Source organism: Condylura cristata, unplaced genomic scaffold (assembly GCF_000260355.1).
Source record: "Condylura cristata isolate star-nosed mole 26May11 unplaced genomic scaffold, ConCri1.0 scaffold00008, whole genome shotgun sequence".
In the NCBI taxonomy this organism is placed as follows: domain Eukaryota; kingdom Metazoa; phylum Chordata; class Mammalia; order Eulipotyphla; family Talpidae; genus Condylura; species Condylura cristata.
In genome coordinates this window covers 4441146-4449474 of record NW_004567109.1, presented here as the reverse complement: position 1 = coordinate 4449474, position 8329 = coordinate 4441146, and positions in this window count along the sequence as shown.

The following is an 8329-nucleotide window of genomic DNA, read 5'->3' as shown; positions in this document are numbered from 1 at the left end:
CGGCGCGGCCCCAAACGCAGGGTGCTTGGGGGGGCCCCCTCGGGAGGCCTGCGAGAGGGCGCCCCTCTCCCGCAGCCCGCGGCTGGCACCCGCCTTTCTTTCCCTCATTGTACTTAGAGGTCTCTGACAAGCCTCCTAAATGTCATTTGGGAACAAAGGCTGATGATTGCCTACAGACCCGTTTTCCCTCCTCCTCAGCCCTGGGCAAGAAGCAGCTCCCTGCCCTGAAGGTAGATGTTTCCACCCACAGAGAGGAAATGCAGGGCACCTGTGCCCCCTGGGCTTTACTCCAAGGGGGCTCCTCTGGACTCCCACATCCATATATGTGTCAGCTGCCTACCATTATGCGAACTTGCACCTCAGGTTTCTCACCTGTAAAATAGGAATAGTAATCAAAACAACCTTTTAGATTATTGAAACTAGCCCAGTGCTTCACACAAAGTGAGCACTCAGAAAGGATTAGATATTATTATTGCCTGTCTCAATCACACTGGTTGTTTTTTTTTAAAGATTTATTTATCTATGCATATAGAACTGGGGTACAGGCCAGAGGTGCAAGGAGGCTGAGAGGCTTCACCAGAGACAGAGTGGAGAGCAGAACAGGCCCACTGATGGAGTGCACTGCCGAGGGGAGAATTAGGCTAGCCAGGAGAGGTCTGCTGCGCCCTTAAGGTCACCTCCAGGGTGGAGATCAAACTCATGCGGAAGTGGCTTTAGCTTCTTAGTGCTGTGCTTTAATCCGCTGCGCCACCAGGGAGGGCCCAACACTGGGTTTTATATTAAGTGGGAAGGAACCTGGAGGCAAAGAAGCCCCCGGGGGGTTGGAGAGCAGGTGCTTCCTTAGGCCGCACAGCCACCAAGGATTTACCCACTAATTGCTTCATAAACTCAGTGTAATGGATTTGGGAGCTGCGTGCAAATGTATGCAAATGAATGCAAATCTGCATAAAAATAGCCTCGCCTCCGCATTTACTAGAAAGAATTCTGGTGGCTTTATACTATTTGTTTGGCTTCTGTCAGGCTTCCTACCTACCCTTTCAGAAGACTCACTTGGGAGGGGAGCGGGATGTGCAGGTGGTGATATACACGTGAGGTGTGTACATGGGTCTGCAAATGGGGGTGCAGGTGGGTGCACATGTAGGGCTTCCCATGGATGCGGTGTGACATGGGGGGAGGGAGAGGAGACTGGCTCAGATGCTCTGAGGACAGTTTAAATACTGCTCAGCCATCAGATATGCGTGGCTGATGGAAAATAAATTTTGAAATCCCGACTCTGGGGCTCTCCGTGCAATCAGTCTTCTTGAGCGGCCCACTGTTAATCTAGGACTGCACACATTAGGCCAGAGGGCAGCAGAAGACGCCAAGGGAACTCGGTGCTGGGTGGGGAAAGCCCACTGTCCTTGGAGTCCACAGACTGAGCAGTCCCTGAGCTACTGGGTCTCGGGAGCTGGACTCAAGAGCAGTGACCTGCCCCCTGACCGTGGCTTTGAGGGTCAGCAGAGGTTCTGGTGTTATTGAGCTTTGCAGCCTTGCAGAGGGCTGAGCTGAGAGCGCCTGGGTCACCGTCATTTGCTTTAGGGGTGAGCCAGGAGCAGAAGCCCCACCCCCAGGCCCTGCAGCATTTGGGGGCTTGCACAAACGCCCGCCCGTCACTGGCAGAGACCCACGCCTCTTGAGCTTCCCAAAGCAATCCAGACTGCAACTCCTTTGTCCAGTTACCTTTCCACCTGGCAGAATAATCTGTGCACACGTGCGTGTGCTCACTCCTTCTCTGAGGAGGCACTGAGGATGCACCGCAGTGGTTCCGAGACATAAGGATGGAAAAGACTCGGCTTTTGCTTCAGAGCCCTGCTCCTGACGTCCTGACCTCTGAGGCCGACTCCTCCCACACCAGAGCTCACTAAGGGTCCAGAGGGGGAGAAAAGCGCCTAGCAAATGCCAGGCACAAGCAAGAGGCAGGAATAGAAGGGCGGGCAGCAGGAGGTGCCAAGGAGAAAGAATGGTTCGCCTGTACCTGGGAAGGTCAAGGTCGCCTGGAGAAGAGCATGGGCTGAGCCAGAGCCTGCCAGGTGGACGGGCGGAGGGAACACTGCCCGCCAAGGCACAGGAGCGTGAAGCCACAGGCCATGTGCGCCAGATTCTCAGAAAATAAGTGAACAGAGTGCAGACCTGCATTTCCCCACCCCCAGCCCAGGCCTCCCGACCCCTCATCTCCGTGCCCGGGGGGCTCTTCACCCACAGACCGCTGGGCTTGTCTCTCACGGGGCTCCCGGACCCGCCTGCCCTCTGCGGCTGCCGCGTGCCCGCCTGGTTTGGGGCATGGGGTTGCCTGAGGACTGCGCTGTCTGCTCTCGGCCGGTCTTCCGGGACCCGGACCAGCGCCCGTCTTTGGAAGGTTCAGCAGAGTGTGGCATCGGGTGCTGGTGGTGTGCCCAGTGGATGAGACTCTGGGGCGACAACCTGTCAGACACCCCTCCCAACCTTACACCATCTAATGCCCACACTATCTCATCCACTCCTCACTAAAAGCTCACAAGGCAGGTACTGTGACCCCCGTTTGACAGCTGAAGCCACAGAAAAGAGAGGTCACCGCAGCTGCATAAGCAGTGATGGACAAGTGCAAGACGCCAGTGGACGGCGTCTCTGGCAGAGGCATCGCCGGAAGCCACCGAGAAGCGCCCCAGTTGAAAGCATCATTTCCAGGGCACAAGTAGTGGATTCGCCTCATGCGTTCGGGGGTCAGTCGAGGAACTGGGATCAATCACAGTGGTCTCACTGGCTCCCCATGGCAGTGGGGAAGGCAGAACACGGAAGCTAGGGAGTGTCAGGTGGGGAAATAAAACAAGGAGTAGCCTGAGGAGGCTGGAGAGGAGGTCAGGAAGGGCCACTGGCAGAGGGACAAGGGACAACTGGGCTGAAAAGACCTGAAAGGCCAGATGGCGCCCACTAAGCTAAGAGCTGGGGAGAACATGCTCCATCAGAGGCCAGAGGTCAGAGGTCAGCACACTGGCAAAGAGCCTGGGATGGGGACAGTGGAGGGGCTTGTCATGCCAAGGGGCCAGAGTGGCCGGGCTGGTGGCCTCCTGCTCCCCCCTGGGCCAGACTGGGGTGAGGGAGGCCTGTGGGGCAGGCACACAGGCCATGTCAGCTACTGCCTGTGCAGTGATGTACCTGCACATTGCAAACAAGCCCCTTTTTTTGTTTTGGCCCCTGTGCATCAGGATCCGGACACACTTCCCTGGGTCCCCCATGGAAGGCCTCTCACAGCCACCATCCAGACTGTGCTCAGCTCTGGGCTGCTTGGCGGCCTCCAGGCACCCGGGGAAGCCTCATCCCGCTGGCCGTGGTTGCTGGCAGATGCAGCCTGGAGCGCACCCCCTGGCACAACAGCTGGTGTCACCAGAGGCCTAGGAGAGCCTCGACCTGCCCTGCGGAGTCACCACCACCCTGTGACCTCTGAGGGGCACAGCAGCCACCCCCAGGCTATATCTGACTCTCAGTAGAAGCAAGTTATGGACCCTGCCCTTCCCCCACCCCCGAAGGGACCAGGGCCTTGTGGGTCAACAAGAAGTTGACCCTTCACCAGGAAGCTGCGCAGGGCCTGGGCCAGGAGGGAGTGCCATCCATAAGCTTTTTGAAAGGATTGCTTTGGCTTTCTTGGAGGTTGGGATGACTCGGGGAGCAGAAGGCCTGTGGGGCCGTCTACAGAGGTTGATGCCCTTTTGGAGAGAGGAAGTGGCGGTGGAGAGCAGAGAAGAGTGTGCAGAGGAGGTCATGGCCAGGCCTGCCACGGCTGTGCCTGCTGCTGGCTGGGGCTGCCTCTGTAGAAGGCCTGTGCTCACTGCTTTTCTCCTGCTCAGAGAGTCGGGGTGGCACCACCCCAAGGCTCAGCTGGCCCTGCCCAAGGTCACACGTTTGCTGGATGTCTGGCCAGACCAGGAGCATGGCTGTGAGCAGAGAACAGATGTCTCCTTGTGCTGGACTGGGGACTGACCCCACGTCCTTGGGCTAATTAGTCTGTCCTTGCTCAGACCCATGAGCCGGTGAGCTGGGGTGAGGCTAGGGGGTGCAGGGGAGAAGCTGCTCCCCTGTCAGGGTCCTTAGTCAGCCTGAGCTGCAGAGGACCAAGGAGTTCAAGGGGTGTGTGTGTGCGTGAAGGGGGTGTGTGACACAGTTGGAGTTTGGATATGATTCCAGGCAGGGAGGTCACAAAACTGACCCTCGCTGTCCAGGCATCACTAAAACATTAACTGCGGAGACAAGTGCATCAATTCTTCACCCAAAGAATACCACCCCCCAGTAGAGCAGTCCGTGAGAAGGGCAAGAAACAGAGAATCCAGGGCTCCCGTCCTGGATGGAACTCACGGCTACGTTCTCATTTAATCCTTTGTAGCAAATGGGTGAAGTAGGTAGCTGGTGTTTTCCCATCTCACAGGTGGGAAAACTGAGGCTCAGAGCAGTGCTGCAACTAACTATCCCAAGGGGAAAGAAAGAGCGGGCAGGGGAGCCGGTCTGTGTTTCTATCAGTAGCTACCCTGCCTCTGTGACAGCAGGTAGTTTCATTTCCTGCTTCCAGGTTGAAACTACGGGGGCTTTTTGGCTAAAGAGGGTCCAGACTTGCCTGAGAGGCGTAAAATGGGAGCAAGGCGCCGGCTGTCACCACCCCTACAGGGAGCGGAGACGGCAGGAGCAGGCACCGTTCTCACCGGGGCAGGCGGTGCCCCCTGGTGGTGGCAGGGAGGAAGGGCAGTGGGTGGAGACCACTGGAGAGTGGAGTCAGCCAGTCATGGGGTTCAGGTACAGAGGCCTGGGAAGCCAGGAGCAGGTTCCGCTGAGTCAGACTGCCCAGACAGGGGCGAGAGTGCATCACCATTCCTGGGGTGCATGGGGTGGCCTCACGCCTCTGGCTCAGGTCAGCCCAGCGCTCATCAGAGGTGACACGCCAGAAGCTGAATGACGTCACCAAACACCTGCCGCACTTCTTATCATTCAGACCCAGATCTGCACCCAAGTTCAGACTCCAGCGCCTACCCTACTGGCATGGTCTTGTTTACAGCTGAGGGCCTAGGACTTGGCTGATTTCGAGGTCAGTCTGGCAACCCACGGGGGCAACCTCCAGACTGGGTCACTGTGATTTTGGGGGTGGGAGGGCATCAGCAAGGTGCCCAAGGCCCAACCTCATAGGGACTCAGACATGGAAGACAGGACAGGGGCTGCAATGCAGTTGGGGGAGCACAGGGCGGGGCAAGGAATTTGCCCGGAGAGCACTGGGTGCTGAACTCCTCGGGCGGCTGGGTGCTTGCCACACAGCAGCGCCCTTTGAATGGGACTCTCAGGCTGGGACAAGGGGAGTCACCTGCCCAGTCTTCTCCTCTGTCCATCAGAGGCCCCTTCCCGGAGGCTGCGGGGAGCAGCTGGAGCAGGGATGCCTGAGTTCTATTTCCAGCATCGCACTGACTCACAGTGTGACCTTGCTGAGGTCATGGCTCTGTTTGCCTTGCTGGGGGAAGATCAGAGGTGCTGAAGCCTGCACTTCCCCAGACGCCCCTCCTGTGTGCGGGAGACCTGGAACAGGGTCACTCCTCACTCCCCACGCACCCCAGTCACGGGGTCTTGCTGATATGTTCAGGGGGAAATGCTTCCGCTGCCATCCAAGGGACTGTAAGCAAGAAGCAAGTAGTTCCTGCCACAGCCCCACTTCCGGCCACGTCTGCATGCAGGGCCTTCTCCAAACACTTTCACATCACGTTCCCCAGCCACCATGTCCCCAAACGGCCCTCGCGTCATCTGTGCAAGGGGAGAGGGAAGGGATTTTCTCCCCAGTTTTGAGGTGAGGTGATGGAGACGAGCAGCGGGTATTTCTCATCACCAGGGGTTCCTTTCCTGAGCTCACAGCCCCACGGCCCCCTGCTTTGCAAGCCCTTGCTAAGTCCTTTGCATTGATTAAGTAGCAATTCATCTCTGTTTTCATTCATCACTGGTACCCACGATGCCAGTTTCTGCCCAGCACTGAAGTAGGGCTACTCCAGAGCTCACTGCCAAGAACTGCAGCAACAACTCTGGCTGAGCTCATAGGTGAAGGCCCAGTTCTCACCTGGATTCGTATTTTTTTGTTTTGTTTAACAAAGTTTATCTTCTTTGGGCCCAGAGTCCTCGGGCTGGGAAGCGCCTTTCTGGAGTCATCGAATGGCCCCTGAAAAGCACTGTGGCTGGTGGTGGGACCAGGGCCAGCGGCACGGGACTCCCAGGCCAGGATCCAGCCAGCCAGGCCCCAGCCAGGAGGGTACACACACACAGAGCCACCGTCTGCGTGCCTGTGGCAAGGAGTCCCCCTGCCCCAGCGTGGAGTGGGCACTGGAGCCTGGAAATGTGGAGGGGGCCCCATCACCTCAGCCTGCTCCTGGGGAGTCACAGGGCGGGGGCCTGCTTGCTCTGCCACCTGTCTGCGCTTTGTCTGCAGGCAGGTGGCACTCATAACACACCGTCACATGCCCACGCCAGGGAGTCAGACTTTGGCTCCAGCACCTGCCTCTTCAAGGGGCTGAGGCCCGAGTGGGGACTGAGCCCCTGAAGCTGAAGATGTCAGAAGTAAACTGAACCCTGGGAGATGGGGACACAGCCAGGGGGCTTGGGATGCCTGGCACAGTGGCCTGGAGGAGGAGGAAAGCGACCAGCCCCCTCCCCCTGCTTCCAAGCAGCCCCTGGGGTCGGTGCCCCCACCTCCCTCAGGCTCCTGCAGACACTTGTTCTCGGGTGGGCCCTTGGCCCTGCTCTAGAGGCTTGGGGTTTTGGTCCGCCGGAAAGCCCCCTGGTGGGGTGTATCTCTGGGAAAAGGCTTGGGGTTGAACCTCGGGGCTTCAGCATCCAAACTCCACCCATCCCCATGGGGCAGGGGTCTCGGGGTCAGGGGTGGGACAGGGCAGGCTCTCTGAGCCTGTGGGCTCCCTGGGTAGTTTCAGTCCTGTGGGAATGTACCAGTTTCCAGTACGTGGACCGAAATGGCCTTCAGCAGGACAATCTCTTGATACCTCTGTGGAGAACTCTCCTTAGAAAAGTTTCTAAGGGGCCCTCCCTGCTAGCACAGCCGGTTAAAGCACAGCACTGTGAAGCTATCCAGCCACTGCAGCAAGAGTTCGATCCCCAGCCAGGAAAGTGACCCACAGGACTCAGCAGACCTCTCCTGTCTCCCCGCTGCTCCCCTCCGCAGTGTGTTTCAGCAGATCTGCTGTTCTGCTCCCCACTCTGTCTCTGGTGAGTCCTCTCACCTCCCCCACCCTCGGCCTGCACCCCAGTTCGATATGCATAAATAAATAAATCTTTAAAAAAGAAAAAAAATATAGGGCCCTCCCTGGTGGCGCAGCGGGTTAAAGCACAGCACTGAGAAGCTAAAGCCACTGCAGCATGAGTTCAATTCCTGCCTGCCCTGGAGGTGACCACATGGTGCGGCAGACCTCTCCTGACCAGCCTGCTGCTCCCCTCAGCAGTGTACTTCGTCCATCTACCTGCTCTGCTCCCTGTTCTGTCTCTGGTGAAGCCTCTCGCCGCCCCTGAGCCTCTGGCCTGTACCCCAGCTCTGTATGCACAAATAAATAAATCTTTAAAAGAAAAAAAAATTTGGTGGTGATGTCGATTTTATTTCAATAAAAATTAAAAAAAAAAAGAAACATTTCTAAAGCAGGGCACAGGGGCGTCTGATGGTGAATGACAGTTGTTCTGTCAGAGTCTGAGACTCCACTGCAACCCTTGCTGGTGTTTCTTGACCCTGGGGGCCACCCGCAAAACTGCTGAAGTCCATGTTCCCATTTTACAGATGGGACAAGTGAGGTCCAGAGAGGGGGACAAGCTGGTTGAGAAGCCACCGGCTGAAGCCCAGCCCCTTGACGCAGGGCACGGGCTCTCTGCCCGCCCCTGGAGAGCAGCAGCCCAGGGCAGGGCTGCCAGCTCCACACAAGCCCGGGGCCAGCATGGAAAGTGCTGACCAGCCCTGGCCTTCCTTTGCCCACAGCAGGGGGGCCCTGGCAGCTGTTTGCCTCCCTGACCTGCCTGCTTCTCTGAGATGGATTAAGAGTGGGTGGGGCAGGGAGGGTGCAAGACCAGACACCCCCGGAGCTCCCGGGCTCCCCGGCCCCACGGGAGCCGCGCCCAGCCCCCAGACGAGCCAGCAGCCCCGGGGAGCGCCAGAGTGACCCGGTCGCCCTCCCTTTGGCAAGCGGGGTGGCACATGGGAGCGCGCTTCGCTCTGCACCAGCGGGTGGGCGCCGCCCCTGGCACGCCCTTGGAACCCGCTAGACTGGGGTGGGCGCTCGGGAGCGGAGTGTCCAGAACACTG